This window comes from Podarcis erhardii (assembly GCF_964252035.2).
Source record: "Podarcis erhardii genome assembly, chromosome: 3".
Taxonomy (NCBI): Eukaryota; Metazoa; Chordata; class Lepidosauria; order Squamata; family Lacertidae; genus Podarcis; species Podarcis erhardii.
The window spans coordinates 118,625,280-118,647,641 of NC_138507.1; the positions used below are offsets into that span (position 1 = coordinate 118,625,280).

General features: G+C 45.8%; 2 long non-coding RNA genes across 3 annotated transcripts in view; both read right to left on the reverse strand.

The window, feature by feature from the left end:
• LOC309338136 overlaps positions 1–22,362 on the reverse strand; it is a 60,084-nt gene that overhangs the window by 3,665 nt on the left and 34,057 nt on the right. The window lies entirely within an intron of this gene.
• Positions 915–22,087, reverse strand: LOC309338047. Of its 2 annotated transcripts, none has more exons than XR_014154622.1 (4): positions 18,809–22,087; positions 7,930–8,069; positions 2,377–2,506; positions 915–1,087 (listed from the first exon to the last, which is right to left on the reverse strand). It is a non-coding gene; the product is annotated as an uncharacterized lncRNA (long non-coding RNA). The 2 variants fall into 2 exon arrangements; XR_014154623.1 differs by lacking the exon at positions 915–1,087 and adding an exon at positions 1,094–1,463.

Here is a 22,362-nt window from a genome sequence, read left to right on the forward strand (position 1 = left end):
CAGTGCTGAGGGCCTTCTGGCAGTTTCCTCGCTATGAGAAGCCAAGTTACAGGAAACCAGGCGGAGGTCCTTCTGGGTAGTGGCACCCGCACTGTGGAACGCCCTCCCACCAGAGAAAAACAACTACCAAACATTTAGAAGACATCTGAAGGCAGCCTTGTTTAGGGAAGTTTTTAATGTTTAATAGGTTATTGTCGTTTAATATTCTGTTGGAAGCCACCCAGAGTAGCTGTGAAAACCCAGTCAGATGGGTGGGGTATAAAATAATAAATTATTGTTATTGTTTTATTGTTATTGTTATTGTTATTATTTGCATTTTCTTATCTCACCAGACTGGATGCCATGGGATGCTAGGATGAAGAATTCTTCTTAGTAAGCACATGTGCATGCAATTATGCATAATAATAATAATAATAATAATAATAATAATAATGATGAGTGGGCTTGGTGGAGCTAGTTTCTGTAAAAGCCTGGACTACTTCCCATCCTGTAATCCTGTAGCTGGAGGGGCCTAGAATCTATAAGAAGAAGCTTCCAGATCTGGTCTGGTCCGTTCAATAACCCCAAAATTCAGACACCTGTGGATTTTGAAGGATGACTATATTTCAATTGGCATACTTTTTAAAAGAGTGCAACTCAGGTTGGTTACCATTTAAATGGAAGCAGAACTGAACTTCTACTCCCTATCATTCCATATTTTGTCACTCTTCATTTCCCACATTGTGGCCCAGTCCTGCTCACTAGACTGTTTTGGGGGATCCTCACCCCCTTTTAGTCTTTCTTTCTAATGATGTTTTGGGCCTCTCCACAAACCATGCCTGCTGACACCTCCTTCTCATGGATGTAAGGTGCCCTTTTGGCTTCTTACTAGCAAGAACACTCATGCTTAGAAATGAAAAACAGAGGGGAAAAGGTTTTTGGATCTGCTTTTATTGCAAGGCACAAGCTCATGTGAGCCTTGAAACTGTTGCTTTTTTCAATCTGGATGCTTTGGAGAAGTCCCTAGCTGGGGATCAAGCGGGATCCAGCGGCTCTCAAAGAGAGGGTGCATCTTCCACTTTTCAAAGGCATCTATCACTCCTCCTTTCTAAAACATAGAAACCAACAACAAAAAGACAAAAGTTAACTCAGTTTCATAGCAAAGTGACCATGTTTGAGACACGAAAACACAAAGCAAGGCATGTTGGACCACAAGAAAGATTTCATGATAATAAACCATTGAGTGGGGATAGGTCTGTTTCAGTTTTTCATTTCCAGAAACTATGAATTACATAGATTCACCTTTCGATGAAAATTAAATGCAGTCTTTTCCCCATCCTTACCCCTGGGGGACTTTCTTTTCTAGGTACAATTAAATATGTCACAGAATAGTGAGTGAGCTTTCAAGGTCTCCAATATTCTCCTGCAGACTGGATGTTATGCATGGCAGGGTTTTGTTGTCTTTGTGGCCCCGAGGAACAGTTCTGGGGAAACAGGAAGCTTGCTCACCAGTTTGTGACAATGTTTTGAGAAACATGGGAGGTACTGGCACCCTGGGGTTCATTCCGTCCAGTTGCTAATTTCTCTACCAGGACCCAAGACAAAAGTCTACTGCCTCAGGTTCTTTCTTTAAAAGATAAAATAATAATGAATCTGCTTGGAATTGAAAGTGGGAGATTTGCATGGAATGTATGGCATGTGAAACTGAGGTAATCTTAAATGGTGGAGGGAAGGACACCACACAGAGTAAGAGCCCAGCATCTGTTAAAGCTGCAGAATAGACATCCCTTAGGCACTGAGATAAACAATGGATGAAGGTGCACAACAAATTAAATGTGCCCATACGGTGTGGTTTAGGGATTTGTCAAAGGCGAACTGGCATAAGCTCACAGGGCAAAGTGGCCAAAGACTGCTGGACCAGCCATTAGGCAAGTCAGGACCCTGATTCTGGTGGCAGAAGCCCCTCAGACAACAAACCCATTGGTGCCCCTCCTGCCCCGCTGGTTCTGCCTATGGTGCAAGAACTCGGCACCATCTTGCTTAAAATGGGCAAGAATGGTAGTGCCGCTTCTGTGCCTGCAACCAACAGGGTATGGTGTGTGTCAGCGGCAGATCAGGCCATGGCAGGAGGAGCAGGTAGATGGGCTTAGGAGCCGTGCCGGCAGAATGGCCAAGCATTAATTAGCATTTTGCATCAAGCGGCAAAATGAGATGTTCCACCCTTGGCTGATTCTGGCATAGGTATTTTTATTTTTATTTTTGCAATGGAGCAATTGAGCTTGCAGGCAAAGGATGATCAGTTTAGGGGACTCTGCACTGGGTACTTAAAATGATCAATCCAGAGGGTAATGGGAGAGGGGCAGGAGGTATAATTCTCATTTGGTCAGCTGAAATTACCTTCTGCAACAGTTAGGCAAAAAGTAGCACCTTCCAATTCTTTCATAATTATTGGGACAACGTCTACGGTAGCAAAGACCTTTGGCCTGACCGCATTCAGCAGCATCGGTAGGTCCCTCATCCGCTGATCCTGTGCAAAGAGAGAAACAAACATAAGTGGGGAGAAGGAATTTAATTCACAACTGGATGAAAGAGAGGAACAACTCCACAGCCCTTTGAACAAGAGAGGCTCTGTGACGCTCTGGGTGCTGTGGCATCCCAACTCCTACTCCCCACCCCGCCAGTGGTCACTGGTGTTTACCACCCTTGCTACATTCACAAGAAGAAATGGACAATCTGCCTATCCAGATATTTGCTCATGAGTGGAGGGTGTCAGTCTACGAAACACAACAGCAAGAAGTGAGGCACACATGGTGTCAGGGAACTGCCATCAGGGCTGGAGGGAGAGAGCGGGCTCCGGAGGGGTCCCAGAGAGTGTCCCGGGATGGGGAGAGGCAGCCCATATTCTGGGGAAGAGAATCAGCGTAGCACCAGTGGAGAAGGGGGGCAGATGGGGGAATCGGCAAGGCGGTCCCATGACTCCTTGCCAGGGACCAGCGGGGAGAGTAAGGGTCCTCCGCTGCCTACACCCTCCTTGCACAGAAGGCTTCCGCGCAGGGAGAGTAGGTGGAGACTAGGCGTCAAAGAGCTTCTTTGCTGGAAGAAGTTCAAGAAATGCCCACTGACGGATTCTGCCAGCGATTGAGACAGCCACGGGTGAGTGGCTGTCCGGACAGAAAAGGTTCACTCTGGCAACCCAGCCAGGTGTTGCACTGGTTTACGCACGAGCAACCCCTAGAAGCATTACAGCAATCCATCAGTCCCTGACGTTGCTTGTGTGCAGCCCCAGAGAGGCAGCACGATGAGCCAAACAGCGCCGGCCGGAGGGACAGAGCAAGAAGCCAGGGTGTGAGGTCTGGTCAAGAGGAACCGAGACCTGGAGGTGCATGTCACTACCCTGTCTGCGCAGCTGGAGGAGAGACGGGCTCAGGATGCACAGGTCAGAGCCACCCCGATAGGGAGGAAGGTCCCGGGGCTGGTACATAAGTTTGGTGTAAAGCCCCAGGACTACAATGCCTTCTGAACGGAAATTCAATACGCTTTGGATTTGCAGAAAAATGACTTTGCGGATGACGGGGAGAGGGTGGCTTACATTGTTGGACATCTGCAGGATGGGGCCCGCGAATGGATCAGGCCCCTAATGGCGACGCAGAATGATGCATTGAAAGATCTTAAGCAATTCTACCAGGCGATGGACGCGATGTTCTCCAGCGAGGTGGAGCAATGCGTGACACGGAGGGAGCTGATGGGGTGCAAGCAGGGGGGCCTGTCCGTCAGAGACTACTGGTCGCGTTTTGCAATGTTAGTCCACAAGCTCGGGTGGGATCTGGACTCTGAACCAATACAAATGTTGTTTGAGGCGGGTTTGGACCCTGGAGTGAAAGACGAGCTGTCCCGAGCGCCCCGCCCGCGGTCAATGGATGAACTCACAAAGGCTGTGCTGGCGATCGGAGTACGCCAGAAAGTGCAGTCTCAGGAGAAGCGAGAGATAAGGGGAGAACGTTTCCATGGCAACCACATCCCGGAGATGCCGAGGGAGCCTTCCCAGGCGGCAGAGCCGATGGAAATTGATGGCGCGTGTGCGCACGAAGTTCCAAATGCCGGCGAAGGCCGGAAGAGGGAAGGGAAGGAGGGGAAAACTACAAAGAAGTGTTTCCTCTGTCAGCAACCGGGACATTTTGCAAGGGTCTGCCCTCAACGGAAAGCCTGGCAAGGCATGGCATGGTGGGGACTACGACGAGAAGGGGGAGGAGCGGCCGGTGCAGGGAAATGACAATGCCTGGCTGCCAACCAGCGGGGGCAGCAGCCAGGCCAGCAACCAATAGAAGTGCCCCAGCCTGACCCACCCAGGGCAACTATAGCCATAGAGGTGGTGCTAGAACTCCCAAATGGGCACCTCGTCAAAGTGGAGGGGCTGCTAGATTCTGGCAGCTCGTGTAATTTCTTCAGCAGAGACTTCACTCTGGAGCATCAGCTCCACCTGTTGCCACTAGATTTTCCCTTGCAGGTGAATACCATTGATGGCAGGGAACTCCTGGGAGGGGAAGTGACACACCAGACACAGCCAATGCAAATGAGTGTCTCCAGGCACATGGAAACCATAGCCTTTCATGTGAGGCGGGGAAATATTTTTACCAAGCTGGACCTCAGGGGAGCATATAATCTGATTAGGATAAGGGAGGGGGACGAATGGAAAACGACCATGTTCACCCCCCTGGGGTCTTTTGAGTACTTTGTCATGCCATTTGGATTACAATCGGGGTCTGCCTGCTTTCAAGCCTTCATGCACCATGTGTTGGGGCCCCTGCTGTACAAGAATTGCGTAGTCTTTTTGGATGACGTCTTGATCTATTCGGACAATGAAACGCAACACATCAGAGACGTCAGGGAGGTGCTACAGAGATTGAAGAAGCATCAGTTGTGGGTCAAGCTGGAAAAATGCCAATTCCACGCCAGGGAGGTCGAGTTCCTGGGGTACAGGTTGTCCGACAAAGGACTAGCCATGGATCGGGGCAAGGTGAAGGCAGTGCTGGAATGGAAAGCCCCCCAAAACAGAAAGGATGTGCAGAGGTTCCTAGGCTTCAGCAACTTCTACAGGAAGTTCATAAAGAACTTTGCTCACTTGACAGTGCTCATAACGGATTGTCTTAGTAGCAAAAAGAAGTTCGCATGGACAGAGGATGCGCAGCAATCCTTTGAAAAGCTGAAGAAGGCGTTTGCCTCGTAGGAGCAGCTCCTGCATGTGGATCCAGAGAAGCCCATGAGACTGGAGACGGATGCGTCCGACTGCGCGGTTGGGGCAGTACTTTTGCAGCCCGGGGCCAAGCAGAACTGGAGGCCGTGTGCCTTTTTCTCTAGGAAGCTGAGCAAGTCGGAGCAAAACTACACGGTGTATGACCGAGAATTGCTTGCGATCTATGCGGCATTTCGGCAATGGAGACATCTGTTGATAGGGGTGCGGCACAAAATCCAGGTCCGAACGGACCACAAGAACTTGGAATACTGGCGGACCGCACGAGTGCTCAACCAGAGACAGATCAGATGGTCCCAGGAGTTCGCCAAGTTCTTCTTCGAGATTCGATACGTCCCGGGAGAGGAAAACGTAAGGGCAGGTGCTCTCTCCAGGAAACCGGAGTACATGGAAGGGGAGGGGCCACCAGAGACCAGGCACGTGTTCCCCGAGGACCGGTGGGTGGGTTGGGGAACGTGGGTTGGGAAATGAGAACTGGCAGGGCTCACCAGAGATGATGAGTTTGCTCAGGCCCAGATCAGGGAACTCAGGGATGGAAAGGAAGACAATGGAGGGTTTGAGGAAAAGGAAGGGCTACTGTACTATAAGGGAGTGCTGTATGTACCAGGGGAGACTTTGAGGGGGAAGGTACTTAGGCAACTCCATGACAACCCAACAGCTGGGCACTTTGGACAGCACAAGACCATGCTACTTGTCACCAGGCAGTTCTGGTGGCCAAAGGTGAGGGAAGACGTACGAGAATATGTATTAGGGTGCGACCGATGCCAGAGGGCTAAGGGGGAAAGGGCGGCCCCCACAGGGTTACTGGAACCCCTACCTACACCGGGAAAGCCCTGGGAGGTGGTCTCCATTGATTTTATGACAGATCTGCTCAAGTCTAGGGGGAAGACAGCGGTCATGGTAGTAGTCGATCTACTGACGAAAATGTGCCATTTCGTAGCTTGCTCACATGCAGCAACGGCAGAGGAGACAGCCAGGCTGTTTGTGGATCACATTTTTAGACTACATGGAGCTCCCTTGAGGGTTATCTTGGATCGTGGGAAACAATTTACCTCCCGGTTCTGGAGGAAGCACATGAGCTTGCTACAGGTCGAGGTGAGCTTCTTAACGGCGAGGCACCCAGAGACCAACTGACAAGCAGAAAGAGCAAATGGTATACTCCAGCAATACCTACGCTGCTATGTCAGCGGGAGACAGAACGACTGGGTAGAGAAATTAGCTCTGGCTGAATTTGCGTACAATAATGCTGAACACATGTCCACGGGAATGAGCCCTTTCATGGCCAATTATGGGTGTCACCCCAGGGCCTTCCCGGGGCGGGGGGAGGAAGGATGGAGTGTACCCGCGGCTGAGCAATTTGTGGAGGAAATGGAGGCCTTGCACCAGCAACTCAGGTTGAACTTGGAGCGGGCCAAGGAAGTTTACAAGAGGCAGGTGGACAGGCACCATAGGGAGGGGGAGGCCATACGGGTGGGAGACCGGGTGTGGTTGTCATCCCAAGGGTTACCCCTAAAGGGAGGGTGCAAGAAGTTGCAGCCAAGGCGGCTGGGACCTTTTGAGGTAATACAGCAGGTAAACCCAGTGGGTTCACCCAGGTAACCCAGCCAAGCGTGGCGCTGACTTATGCACGAGCAACCCCTAGAATGATTACACATGGCTTATAAGTTATAGAGAAACTAGAGCCTGTAACTGAAGCCATCAGAGCCCCTAGGACTACCCAGAATAAAAGGCTCTATATTATATCAAGAAAATATTCCCACTAATTAGATACTATATACCCCAAATTTATTGGCCGACCTGTGGAAGAGACAAATCAAAATTTTATTTTGTAAAAAATATTCCATAAATCTGCATAGAATTCCATAAAATCTAACCAAACTGAGAAAAGAAGAGGCTACATTTGTTTTTCCTTACCAGTTTTACATGCGATGCCATTTTCCATATATTAAAAAAAAAGGGAAAAGGACTGTTTTGACAGTTACGTCCAGTTGCAGACAACTCTGGGGTTGTGCGCTCATCCTGCTTTACAGGCTGAGGGAGCCGGCTTTTGACCAGAGACAGCTTCCGGGTCATGTGGCCAGCATGACAAAGCTGTTTACCTTCCTGCCAGAGCGGTACCTATTTATCTACTTGACTTGGATGTACTTTCGAATTGCTAGGTTGGCAGGAGCTGAGACCGAACAACGGGAGCTCACCCCGTTGTGGGATTTCAAACCGCCAACCTTCTGATCGCCAAGCCCAAGAGGCTCAGTGGTTTAACCCACAGGGCCACCCACGTCCCTTTTCCCTTATATTAGTGTGCCATAATGAAGACAACATGTGAACATGAAAGCACAGCTATCCTCTGAAAGTCAGCTCTCCCTGCAAGTAATGTGTTTAAAAAATGTACCTGAAAAAGTGTAATTTCATGACAATAGCATGAAAATATAGGTTATAACAGGGGAAATTGTATAGCAATTATGGGCATAATGGGGGAAATTCAGCAACACAGTGCATATATCCCCTAATAGATGCACCTTTGTAGGCAATTTTGTCTGATATATATACATTTTTATGCAAAATTTACCACTAAAGAAATGTCTCTAGCAAGAAAAGTGAGCTTCCTTTGCAAGGCCACAGAACAGCCACTGTACTCCTCTCCCTCTTCCGCCCCATAATAGGCTGGCAGGTGTCCCTCTGCCTTCTTCCTCTCCATCCCTTACCTGGGGAAGCCAGGAGCAGCAAAGAGAGAACTGCCAAGCACAGGTGAAGGATCTTCATGGCTCAGGATGAATTGTGGTGGCAAAGCCAGGCAAAGCCAGCTTTTAAGCCAAATGGAGCCCCAAAGTTTGCCAAGAGAGGGCTGGGCTTCCCATAATTGTAATTTCTTTGGGACATTGTGAGTTAGGCTGACGTGGAAGAGAACGTTGCCAAAATCACGTGCCTCTGGAACGGCATTCCTGCATTCAGTCAGTCATAGCAGTTTTCACAGAAGATCACAAACATTCAGGTGTGCTGTATTCATGTTTCAGAGCGAGATAGCTTGAATCAAACGAAACATTTATGAGGAGGATTCAATTCCTCACATAGGCAGTGCCCGGGGGATGTATCCCTCAGGTAAATGACTCACCCCTCACCTGTTCCCACCACATTACTGTACCCTTGTGGTTACCTGAAGGAAGGTCACTTTTCACATGCTCGCTTTCCACAATGATTATTCTTAGTAGTTGTCAGTGCTCCCCCCCCCCTAAAAAATGTTTAGGGTTACTCTCATTTTCCTACTCATATTGAAATACTGCTCCTCAATCTGGCCAAACTTAGATTCACAAAATGTTTAGGGGTATGCGGACCCCTGCATCCCCCCCCCCCAGGAAATAGCACTGGTAGTAGTAATAGCTTCAAACAGTTCTTCCAAAAAGAAAAAGAAAAAGAAAGATTCAAGTCCACTGATTGAAGAGGTTGAGAGGGGACATGCAGGTCAAGGAGATTTCAAAGGTGAAATGATGGACTCTTTGCTTACTTGAAGGAAGGGCAATCTTCACATGCTCTCTTGTCCTTTTTCTCATTCTTGCAATCATCATCATCATCCTTTTTCCTTTTTTAACTGGATTTAACTGTCAGGGGTCTTTTACATTTACCTTTTAATTCTCAGCAATTCAAACAAGATGGAGGGAAGAAGATCACAGTGAGCAGATGCCCAGGAGCTATTGAAGTTTGAGGATCGACAGTTATGGTGATCCCTTTCCACTGAGATAAACAATAGATGAAACTGCATATTAATCTAAACAATCATATACCATGTGATTGAAGGATTTGACCAAGAAGAATTGGCAAAACCTCCCAGAGCAAAGCAATCAAAGACAGGGCTGATCCCAGAGCCTTGAGGCAGGTGAGGATGCTGCTTCAGGTGACAGAAGCCCCCAACCAGGCAGAATGCCCATGGGTGCCCCTCCTGCCCTGATGCATCTGCCAGTGGAAGAGAAGCACCAGCATCATCAGCACTGATTTTGGAAAAGAAATTTACAACATGTAATGCCTTAAGAGAGAATATTATGAAAATGATTTACAGGTGGTACATGACCCCAGTCAGGCTTGCAAAAATTTATCATATGCCCGATAATAAATGTTGGAAATGTAAAGAGACTGAAGGTACATTCTTTCACCTTTGGTGGACGTGCCCAAGGATTAAGGCTTTCTGGGAAATGATTTATAATGAAATGAAAAAGGTATTTAAATATACCTTCTTGAAGAAACCAGAGGCCTTTCTCCTGGGCATGGTTGGCCAGTTGGTGCCAAAGAAGGATAGAACTTTTTTTATGTATGCGACAACAGCAGCAAGAATACTCATTGCAAAATATTGGAAGACACAAGATCTACCCACTCTGGAAGAATGGCAGATGAAGATGATGGACTATATGGGACTGGCAGAAATGACCGGCAGAATCCGAGACCAGGGAAAAGAGTCGGCGGAAGAAGATTGGAAGAAGTTTAAAGACTATTTACAGAAATATTGTAAAATTAATGAATGTTAGAATGATGTTGGACAGAAATCAAGTGGTTTCCAGCTGTAATGCCTTAAGAGATATGGAAAATAAGGTTTTGAAATAAGCAAAAACTAATGGTGAGGATTTGTTGAATTAATAATTTGAATTGTAATATAAGAAAGGGAGGTATGAGGAGGTCCGGAAAATAAGTTAAAAGAAAATAAGTAAAGGGAAATTTTATGTGTTTTCTTTTCTTTTTCTTTTTTTCAGTGGCTTTTGTAATTTTTTTTGTATTTTTGTATCTTTGTTGTTTCTTTTTTGTTGTTTTACAATATATTATTCTGGAAAATCTCAATAAATATCTTATATAAAAAAAAAGATTTTGGAAAAGGTCGCTGCCATTTGGGGCAATACGGGATGTGCCGCCCTAGGCTGATTCTGCCAAAGGTGTCTTTTACAATGGACAAAGTATGAAAACAACTGGCTGCGCAACAAATTAAGCTTGCAATCAAAGGACGATGTATTCAGGGTCCACTTAAGTAATTGATGCTTTGTGTAACGAATGGAACAGGTAGCTGGTACTCGCTGCTCTATGAAAATGACATTCTGTGTAATAAAAAGGTTGCATTAGAGATACGTTGTACTACCAGTGGTTGTTTAATTAATGAAAAACCTAATTAAGACAACTGTAAATCTTGCAGGCTGTATAATCAACCTACATAATGACTATAATGAGTTTTGTTTTGGTTATTTCTGTTTCTGAAGGAATAGAATGGCTCTAAGACACAGAAAGGAGGGAAGAGGGAGGGAGGAGAGATGTGTTTGTATCAATGCATTTTTTACATAATGGATGAAATAATAAAGTTTTAATGGAAAACTCAAATGGATATAGCAGACAAATGCTATATTAAAGGAGGTTAAACTGGAATCAAATAAATGATCATCAACTTGTAAAGACACCTGTTGTTCATGTTAGCAGGCATCATAAAAGTTTTCCAAGTTTTACGTAATGAAACTATTTTCTCAGTTCACTGGCTCCCTTTGCCTAAATCTGAGAAGGGATGTCCTTTTAGGGTGGTAGCCTAAAGCTACTCAGATCAGAGGCTCCTCAAAATGATCGATCCAAAAAATGCTACAAGAGGGGCAGCGCGTGGGAAGGAGAAATGATACTTTCCTCTGGACACTTGTTTGATTCTCATTCGCCAAGCAGAAGTTCCCTTCTGCAACAATTATACAGTGGAGGACAGATCCCAATGTCAGTGAAGACAGCAGGACAAACGAACGGGAGGGAGATACAATCAGTTTGTGATAGGCCATATCCTGGGTAGCGGGAGAACAAATACCATGGTCCACAAGAGAAAGGAAAGTTCATTCAGAAGAGCATGAAACGGAGGCACAACTTCATAGGCCCCTCTAAAATAAATCTTGGCTGCACCCATGCTTCCCATCATTTTAATTTCTTTGGGACGTTTTGACTTAGGCTGACATGGAGGAGAATGTTGCCAAAATCACATGCTTGTGGGAAGATATTGCTGAAATCTGGTAGTCATAGCAGTTTCCACAGAAGTTAGATCCCAACTACATTCAGATCTGCTGCATTCATGTTTCACAAGGAGATAGCTTGGATCAAACAAAAAGTTTATGAGGAGGATAGGCAGTGTCAGGGGGATGTATCCCTCAGGTAAATAACTCACCCCTCACCTGTTCCCATCACATTGCTGGACCCTTGTGGTTACCTGACGAAGGGCACCTTTCACAATAATAATTGGCCAGCCTGTCCATTCCCTTCTCCTTTCCGCTGTAGAGGATGACTAAGCCATTTACTTACTTACTTGCTTACTTACTTACTTAAGGTAAAGGGACCCCTGACCATTAGGTCCAGTCGTGGCCGACTCTGGGGTTGCGGTGCTCATCTCGCTTTACTGGCCGAGGGAGCCGGCGTACAGCCGGCATACAGGGTCATGTGGCCAGCATGACTAAGCCGCTTCTGGTGAACCAGAGCAGCACACGGAAACACCGTTTACCTTCTCGCCACAGCAGTACCTATTTATCTATTTGTACTTTGACGTGCTTTCGAACTGCTAGGTTGGCAGGAGCAGAGACCGAGCAACGGGAGCTCATCCCGTTGCAGGGATTCAAACCACCAACCTTCTGATCAGCAAGTCCTAGGCTCTGTGGTTTAATCCACAGCGCCACCCGCGTCCCTTACAGCGCCAGTCACTTACTTACTTATTTAATATACCGCTTTATAACTGGGGGTCTCAGTGCAGTTCACAGAATAAAATTAAGATATAATACCACATAATACCTAATAAAAATAAAAAGCAACTCAATACCCCCAGTGACGGCCTCGGAAGTGGTGGAGGGCATCAGGGCCACCTCCAGCCATTTGGAATAGGCGTCCACCACTACCATAAAGGTCCGGCCGTGAAAGGGGCCGGCCAGATCGATGTGCACCCTCGACCAGGGTGTCTTGGGCATCTCCCAGGTGTGTCCCTTAGCTGCCGGTGGCGCAGGCCTTGATTCTTGGCACGCTTGACAGGCGGAAACCCAGGCAGTGATGGCATCATCCATGTTAGGCCACCAGACGTAATACCGAGCCAACACCTTCATTTTGACGATTCCTGGGTGGCCAACGTGCAGAGCCTCCAGGACACGTTGACGGAGTCTTTGGGGAATCACGACGCGGTCTCCCCACAGCAGACAGCCGCAATGAGCTGAGAGTTCATGTTGTCTGGTTGCGAACTGCAGGAACTCTGATGCAAAAGGCCCTTGTGGCCACCCCCTCCACACCCACTTGAGCACACGGCTGATGGTGCGATCCTGGGCAGATGTGGAGGCCACAGAGGCAGCCGATACAGGCGCTGCTGGAAAATCCTCAATCAGGAGGAGCGATGAAGCAGGAGCCGGGTCTTCCACAAAGGTTGGAATAGGGCAACGGCTGGGGGCGTTGGCATGGCCCATTGATTTCCCCGGGCGATGAGTCAATTGCTTCTTTCACGGAGCGAAGCCGCATAGCCGTTGCCGGAGAGCGCTGACTTTTTCCTGGGACAATTCGACAACAAAAGTAACTACCCGTGAGTAGGGGAAATTGGACTTAATTAAAAAGAAGGAAAAAAAGACTTTAATTTGATACCGAAGCGGGGAGGTCTAAACAGGAAGTCCACCTTCCGCTTTTGTAAATAGATCAAAGCAAAGAGACTTTAAGCTAAAGCTTTGGAATTTCGCTTGGAAAGGACTGATTTCTAACTTGATAAAGTTCTGAAGCCTCTTCCTGGGAAGCAGGGAAGGAAGGGGGATGTTTTTGGACTGAATTTGCCTGCAAGAGAGAGGGAAAGAGCCTAAAATCCACGGCTCAAACTTGGGAATGGTCTGCCAGTAGACAAAGACTGTCGCCTTTTGAACTGTACTTTAAATGTGATAGAAGGCTTGCTGACTGCAAGATAGATACATTGTGATCAGTCATTTTACTTGTTTGCAAAAAGGAGAGAAAGTAACTGGAAAGTATCAAAAAATTGGAACTGTTTAATTTTCTCGGTTGGATTTTTAAAAGGTTGTTTCTTTTTTGGATTCTTTTTTGGACTATTGCAACTGTTTTCCCCTAGAGGGAGTTTTAGAAACTGTTACAAGAGGAATTTTCCACTGGTAAACAGAAACCGTATATCTGAGTGACCTTGGCTCCTCTATTGTTTAAGTGTTATGGCAGATGGGAAAGAAAAAGTAGATTTGTCACTCCCAGAAAAATCAACAAGGTCTGGGAAGGCCTGGGGGCAACGAAGGCAATCAGCCGCTGGCCTTACTACTTTATCTGTGACTGTGCCAACACAATCTAAGTTGAGTGGAATGTCTTCAGAAGATGCTTTAGCGAATGCACTGGCCAAGATTAATGAATCTTTGGTGCAACTTAGCACGAGGGTTGAGGAGACAAATAAGAGGGTCGAGGAGACAAATAAGAGGGTTGAAGAGACAAAAACGACGGTGGATGAGACTAAAGTGAAGGTTGATACTGCAACCACTAAAATTGACTTAAATACAGAAACCTTAAATAGTTTGGGACAAAAGGTTAACAATAATACAGAATCTATCCAGAAATTGTTGCAGGAATCTACTTTGACCCGACAGACTGCAGATGAAGCTAAGGACAAAGCTGTTGCTGTGGAATTTAAGGTAACGCAATTGGAAACAGAGAAGGTTCCAGACCTACAGAAACAAATTGAAGACCATAAACTGATGCTGTCTATGATTGAATTGAAGGAAAAACAGACGAACTTAAGGATCAGAGCTGTACCCGAATTGGAGAAGGGCACCCTGATAGATTTCTTGACACAAGAATTTGCAGAGTTTTGGAAGTCGGATTTGAAACAAGAAGAATTTAAAATTGTGAGGGCTTTCAGACTAGGAAAAGGAAGAAAGAAGATTAAAATAAGGGATTGTTTGATTACCCTCCGATCCAAAGAAGAGAGAGACAAAATTTTGGGTTTGCACTTTCGGAACCCTTTGATAATTCTGCAATCAAGAGTGGAAAATTTTTAAGACATACCGAAACATCTTTTGGATCTCAGATCCAATTTTGGAGATTTGGTTGCCCTTCTTAGAAGGAATAAAATCATTTTCAGGTGGGAATTCCCCCAAGGCCTATCTTTTAGTTACAAAGGAAGAAAGATAAAAATAAGATCAGTGGAGGAAAAAGACAAGTTTTTGGGAAACCACGAAGAAGACCTGCAGAAAGGACTTGGAAAAGAGCCAGAAGTTCTAGACAAGAGTTCACCAAAAAAAGAGGGAAACCAACGCCACCGACTGATATAGACAAACTACTGGGTGCTGTTGGAGGAAAAGCAAAGTAATTACATCATGACACTGCAAGTATTAAGCTGGAATGTGAATGGACTGAACTCCCCGGAAAAGAGGCGGAGAGTTTTTCATATATTAAAAAAAGAACAATTGGACTTGATTTGTTTACAAGAAACACATGTGACAAGGCTGCATTGGAAGATTCTGAGTAACAAAAGATTAGGATATGAATTTATTTCATCAGATAAAGTTAAGAAAAGAGGAGTAGTACTTTATGCAAAGGAGAGCTTGTCACTGAAATTTTTATTTAAAGATGATCAAGGAAGATTTGTTGCAATTGAAATTCAATCACGAGGAGAGAAGTTCCTGATAGTAGGTATTTATGCACCGAATGAGGGGAAATCGGAATTTTTCAAGAAGTTGCATGAAACTTTGATGGACTACCTGGACTACAATATGATCTTGATGGGAGATATGAATGGAGTGGTGTCCACAAATATGGATAAAGCCCAGAGACAGGTGGTTACAAAAGATGGCAGATTACCAAAGACGTTCTTTGATATGGCTGACAATATGGACCTTGCTGATATTTGGAGAACTAAGAACCCCTTGGGAAGAGAAGGAACTTTCTTCTCTGAAGCCAAAATGACATGGACAAGAATTGACCAAATTTGGGTAACTAGGGGGCTGGCCCCGAAGATTAAAAAAGTGGAAATTTGCCCTAAAACTTGCTCCGACCATAATGCCGTGAAGATGCAAATGATACTAACACCAATTGGTTCCTTTAGATGGAGGATGAATGACTCTTTGTTTAGGAATGAGGAAGTGACTAAAAAGGCCCAAAAAACTTGAGAGACTACTTTGAGATATGAATACCACTACTGAAAAAAGAGTAATTTGGGACACAAGCAAAGCAGTTATGAGAGGGTTTTTGATACAACAGAATGCAATTAAGAAGAGAGCTCAAAATGAAAAGAAAGAAAAAATCTTGGAAAAAATAAAGGAAGGAGAAAAGAGACTGAGAGCAAAACCAAAATCACAGGAGATCCTGCAAGAGATAAAGTTATATCAAGTACAATGTACGAAATTGATGAATCAGGAAATAGAATGGAAGATTAAACAGATGAGCAGTGCTTCTCTTCCGTCTGGAAAACGGTGGCTAAGGACAGTGCTGATGCCAAAAGGTGAGGCGGCGCAGGCAAGGACCAGTGGCCTGGCTTCACTGTACTGTATCAGCACACTGTCCGATGAAAGGAGGGCCTTGACCGCATTGAAGGCCGCCATCTCCCAATGACCCCAGGACCAAGGTGTCTTTGTGCTGAGGAGACGGTGGAGAGGCTCAGCCACCGTGGCTTTGTGGGGCAGGAACATGTTATAAAAGTTCAGCAGTCCCAGGAACGCCTTCAACTCCGTCTTGTTCTTTGGGATGGGGGCCTGCTGGATAGCACAGATCTTGGATGTGGTCGGGTGAAGGCCGGAGGCGTTGATAAGATAGCCCAGGAACTTCACCTGTGGAATGGCGATCTGGCACTTCTCCCTCTTTACCTTGAGCCCGGCCTCCTGGAACCTGGTCAGCACGGCACAGAGGCGCTTGAACAGCTGCTGGTGTGAGTCTGTGGACACCAAGATGTCATCAAAATATGGTACCACGCCCGGAAGCCCTTGCAGGAGACACTCCATAAGGCTTTGGAAGATGCCAGGAGCCTGAACTGCAACCGGCGGCAACGGAATGCCCCTCAGTGGGTGACGATCGTCTGGGCTTCAGCAGTGGCATCATCGATGGGCAGTTGTTGATAGGCTTGGGCAAGGTCCAGCTTAGCGAAGACCTTGCCCTAACCCAGGGAATGACCTAACCGATTGGCCCTTGGACTTCTTTTGGAACTTCCTGCACTCCCGCTTTGTCTGGTGCACGTCATCGTCTTCACTGGAGGATGCCTCATCACTGCTGGCCTCTTCATTATGCACTAGAACTGGCTTCCTAGCAAGACGTGGGCTGCTGGCCTTGCGGATCTCCTGGGCGGAGCATTCGGCAGCTTCCAAGGTCACGGCCTCCTCAATGGCTTCCTATAGCGTGAGGTCTGGCTTGGCGAGGAGACGCCGTTGCAGACGGATGTCCTGGACCCCACAGACGATTCAATCAATCAGGGCATCATCTAAGTCTCGGAACTCACAGTGCATTGCGGCTTGTCGGAGGGCGGCAGTGTAGTTGTTAATTGACTCCCCCTCTGACTGGTTCCGGTGGTAGAATGCATGGCAGGCAGCAATCTTGGACGGCTTTGGCGCGTAGTGATTGCGGAGCTTCTCTTGAATCGTATCCCATGTTGTTGCCTGTACTGCTTCAGGCGCAAACAATGCTCGGGCCGTCTCAAACACCTTAGGCCCACAGAGGCTTAGGAATAGGCCCCACTTCCATTCCTTTGATACTTCTGTCAGCTCGTTGGCTTGGAGGTAGCAGTCGAACCGAGCGAGGAAGGAGTCCCATGATTCAGAGGTTGGCGCAAATGGCGGTAGAGGCACAAGTGAAGCCATGATTCCGATGCTGGCGTGAAGGGCGATGGATGGAACACAGTGCTCTAGCCAGAACAGTCAGCTCTGAATTGGTTCTGTTCAGTGATTTCGCTCAGTGATTTCGCTCAGTGATTCAGCTCAGTTCAGAGGGTGAACAATTATCAAAAGAAGAACAATTATCAAAATGCCAAAATCTCAAGGGCGGAGGCAGAAACACAGAAATGGTCAGGAAACACCCCCCCATTCCCCCATCAAAGTTCAATGGAGAGTCTCCCTTGCATGAATGCTTAAGGGCCCCGTTCCTGCCACTCATCACCTGGCCCAGGGCGGGGCCTGACAGGCCTCATAAGAACGGCTGCTGCTGCTGCTGCTGACCAGGAGGACTCAGAACAGTGGAGAGTTCTAAATAAATAAATAAATAAAAATTACCTTTTATTTTATGGGGGGTGGATGTTTAGTGAGGTTCGGGAATTTGTTTAATTTTGGTATGTTTGAAATTTTTACTGTCTTTGGTTTGTATTGCTTTATTGTTTTAGTGTGTGTGTGTGTGTCTGTTTTAAGGGTTTTATTTTGTTCTTAAGGGAAGGGGTCAGGGCTGCCTGGGAGTGCGTGGGCTGCCTGGGAGTTTCTAATGACAACGTGTCAGCCAGCTTGAAATAATATTGTATTCTCCTGTTAATTATTTGCATTTTATATTTGACTATATGTTTTTTTGGGGGGGGTATTGAGCTGCTTTTTATTTTTATTAGGTATTTTGTGGTATTATATCTTAATTTTATTCTGTGAACTGCCCTGAGACCCCCAGTTATAAAGCGGTGTATTAAGTAAGTAAGTAAGTAAGTAAGTGTGGCGTTTGCCTCCTAGGATGGGTCATAGGAAAGGGTTAAAATGGGTGTGATGTGATTGGCCAGTAAGAATGCAAGGGGGGAGGAAATGTTAGAGTGGGAGGCTTTGAAAGTCAGTTGAGGTTTGGGAGTTGAAGAAGGAAGAGGGAGGATTAGGTGTGGGTTGGTAGAGTTGTATTGTGAGAGAGTGAGAGGAATTGTCAGGTGGAGTCAGATAGATAGTTGGGAACAATCAGTTTGGAGTTGTTAGGAACTAAGATTAAGAAACTGACAAGAGAAAAATAAACTGAAACTATATGCTTGTTCCTGCATTTAAAAATAAACTTGATTATTTGTTAATGTTAACAACTGTCTGGACTCTGTGTGTCCCCGTGAGAAGCTGGGTGGTGGCAGCGAAGAAAACAATCACAGTGGTGGCACAGGGTCAATAGACCATCAAACGTCCGGGGGCCCTGTGTGATCGCCACAAAACTGGTGGTGTAGCAGTGGGATAAAACATCAGTGGAATAACATCACTACCTGTCACCACAGAAGTGGTAGGCAAGTGGTGGGATTTGGTGGGAAAAACAATACACCTGGAGGGGGAAGGGTAAATCTGTGAAGGGATTACCTAGCCGGGGGTGTAGTTGTGAGGTACCCAAGATAAGCCGCAAAGCCAAGATAACAAAGAGAAAGAGAGCTCAAAGTCTGTTCTGGTAGAGGGTTTAGGCTCGTGGTCAGAGGAATGAAGCTTGAAGGGTTAGAGAGAAAACCTATAGCAGACCTTTGGGACCAGAGTCTTGAGAGAAGCCTAGCCAGAAAGAACAGTACTGAGAGGAAATTTCCCGTATTTTGTTAATTTATTGATAATTCTCACTCACACAAAAAGATAAGAAACCCTGTGAGGGAAACAACTTATGAAAGCTCTGAAGGAGAGGAGAATGGAAATCCACAGAGAGAAGAGCAGAGTTTAGAAAATGTAACTAATATTCAACCTGAGGCAGAAGGTCCAAAATTCTCTGAAGAATTTGTAAAATGGAAGTTAGAACAAGACTATAAATTGGAGTTAGAAAAGATTAGATCTGCAGAGGAAATAGAAAGAATTAAAGCTGAGAGTGAAAGACTTAAGGCTGAGCAGGAGAGCGAAAGAATTAGGGCTGAAAGTGAGAGCGAAAGAATGCAATTTCAGTTGGAAATGAGGAAACTGGAATTACCAGCTATGGAGAATCAAAATAATAGTAATAACACCAGTAGTCCAACTCAAGAGAAGGTAGATTTAAAGCACTTTCCCGAGTTTAAGGAAAAAGATTGCCCTGAGGCTTTCATTATACTATTTGAAAGAGCTTGTCAAGACTTTCAAGTGAAAGATGAGGACAAGATGACGATCCTTAGAGCCAGGATCAGTGGATCATTAGCTGTAATTTATTCTCAAATGTCGGGGACCGATTCCAAAAATTTTGAGATATTTAAGCAACTAATATACACCTGGTTTGGGATTACCTCAGAACAACTGAGAAAGAAATTCAGAAGTGTGACTAAAGTGAGGAAGGAGACATACGCTCAGCTTGGGGCTAAAATCTCATACTACCTCACAAAATGGTTAGAACAGGAGAGGGCAGACTCTGTTCCAAAAATCAGAGAAGTTTTTGCTCTGGAACAATTTTATGAAACAGTAAATGGCCAATTAAAATATCTTATAAAGGAAAGACACCCTCAATCACTTCAAGAAGCCGCTAACTTAGCTGACCAAATAAACGAAATAAGGGACCATAGGTTTGATGAACCGAGTTTTGGCGGGAAAGTGTGGGGGGCTAACAGAAATAAATTCCAACAAGCAAAGGGAAACCCCTCTTCAGAGAAAGACAAGGGAGATAGGCCATTGTCAAAAGGGCAAAATGACAAGGCCCAAGCCAACACCAGTCTCACTGAGGAGAAAGGGTGGAAAACAAACTATACAAATCCCAAAGAAGTTCAATGCTGGGGATGTGGAAAATTTGGCCACAAAAGATTTAATTGTAGATCTGGAGGAGAAAAGTCTGGTAATATAAGCCCTCAAAGAAAAACCTTTTGTATCAAAGAAGCTGAGGAGAGCCAAGCTAGTCAGGATAGGCCGAAGCCTGCTGAAGTAGTGGAGGCTAAAGTGGCACATTGCTATGCTATAAAACAAGATAATCTTCTTTTAAAAATGCTGGGGAAGATATTTGGATTGAAGGGAAGAGATTTCTGGGGTTAAAAGACACCGGGTCGCAAGTCACTATTGTCCACCCAGAGATCATCTGTCCCACCAAAATAATTCCAGGGAAAGTTATGTTAATTAAAAGGAATTTCTAAAGACCCTGAGGTATTACCAGTTGCAGAAATCCATATTAAATTCCAAGATTGGTCAGGGAAGTGACAGGTTGCTATTTCTGAGGAGATTCCTACTACTGTGCTGATCGGATGGGATCTCTTAGAGCATGTACAGAGTTCTTTTGTAGTTACTCGCTCCAAGGGGGTCAACAGTCACCCGATGCTGAGGGGAATGCTACTGTTGCCCAAGGAGACAGAGCTGAGGAACAGAACTCTGCGGGGAGAAAACCAAGCCCTGCTAGTCCCTTTTGTAAAAAGCCAAAAACACAGTTTTGCCCAAGAACAGAAAGAAGATGCTGATTTAGTTAATTGTTTTGAGGCAGACAAATCAGATGAAGCCGATATGCTGGGAAGGGAGAGGGGAGCAATTGTGCAATCCACAAGAAATAAAGATAGCTCCTACATTAACCCTTAATCAGCAGGTGGAGGTTAAGCAGATCCTACAAGATTTTAAAGACATTTTCAATAACACTCCAGGTAGAGCTAAAGGAGTTATACATCATATCGACACTGGGGATGCTAAGCCTATTGCTGTCAACCCCTACAGAATAACTGGAGAGTATGTGGGGAAAGTTAGCAATGAGGTAAGTGCGATGCTGAAGGCAGGGATGATAACCCCTTCGGAAAGCTGCTGGGCAGCACCCATAGTGTTATTAGACAAACCTGATGGATCTATTAGATTTTGCCTGGATTATAGGAAGCTGAACCATGTCACTAAAGCGGATGCATATCCAATGCCGCGTTTAGATGACCTGATCGAAGCTATAGGCCAGTGTCATTACATCACCTGCCTAGACTTAACAAAGGGGTACTATCAAGTAGAAATGGACCCTAGGGACCAGGAGAAAACTGCGTTCAGAAGTCCGTTAGGGCTGTTTGAGTTTAAAGTAATGCCTTTTGGCTTAAAGAATGTGCCAGCAACTTTTCAGCGATTGGTGGACAAAATCCTGAAAGGATTAAGAGAGTTCACAGTTGCTTATTTGGACGATATGGTTGTGTACAGTCCAACTTGGGAGAAACACAAAGAGCACTTAGGGATAGTGCTACAGCAAATTAAAGAGGCGGGCTTAACCATCAAAGCTAGCAAATGCCAGATAGGGGGCTTGACTATTCAATACCTGGGACACATGGTGGGAGGAGTGATGAAACTTTTAGAGACAAAGGTAGAAGCCATTTCAAACTGGCCTACCCCTACCTCCAAGAAGAAAGTCAGAGCTTTCCTAGGACTAGCCGGTTATTATCACAAATTTATTCTGAAATTTAGCGAGATAGCAGTGCCTTTATCTGACCTAACGCGGAAGAAGGAGCCAGACAAGGTTAACTGGACAGCAGCATGTCAGCAGGCGTTTGACGCCTTAAAAAGCGCCTTGACATCAAATCCAGTCCTTGTTGCTCCTGATTATGATCGTGAGTTCACCGTCTTCACCGATGCATCCAATGCCGGGATCTGGGCCGTGCTGTGCCAACAGGGAGAGAAGGACGACCTGCATCCCATCACCTTCATAAGCAAGAAACTACTACCAAGGGGAAGACATTATTCGACCATCGAGAAGGAATGCCTTGCCATCATGTGGGCATTACAGAAACTGAAGCCGTACATCTGGGGCCGAACTTTTACTTTATGTACTGACCATTCACCCTTGCTGTGGCTGAGAACCATGAAGACCAACAGTAAGCTGATGAGGTGGGCCCTATCACTGCAAGACTTTGATTTTACGGTTAAAAATGTGAAAGGGACCCTGAACACCGTTGCAGACGCCTTATCCAGAAGACCTGCAATTGAAAGTTAACTGAATGCTTAAGATGCAACAGGTTTTTGTATATATGTATATTTTACCAGAACACAGTATTGGATGTACAAATGTTAGGTGTGATGTGAAGGGTGAAATGACAGGTTAGGAAATGTTTATTTGCCATAAAGATGTACTGCTTGTGGGAGTTCAGAACTTAACTGGTTAAGTGTTCTGAGCTGTGCGTCAGCTTTCTGACGTCAGCTATGGAAGCTGGGAGGAGTCTGGGAGGAGACTGTATCTTCTTGTTCTCCCTGTGATCCCGGGGGAGAAAGATGTTCTCTCTCTGTGTCTGAGAGAAAAAGCTATGGCTGCCTGCAGTGACGGACTTTGTAGCTGAAATGCTGAGCTGTAAATACTTATGCTGCAATAAAGGACTGATAAATAAATAAGCACACTAACGCTTCGTG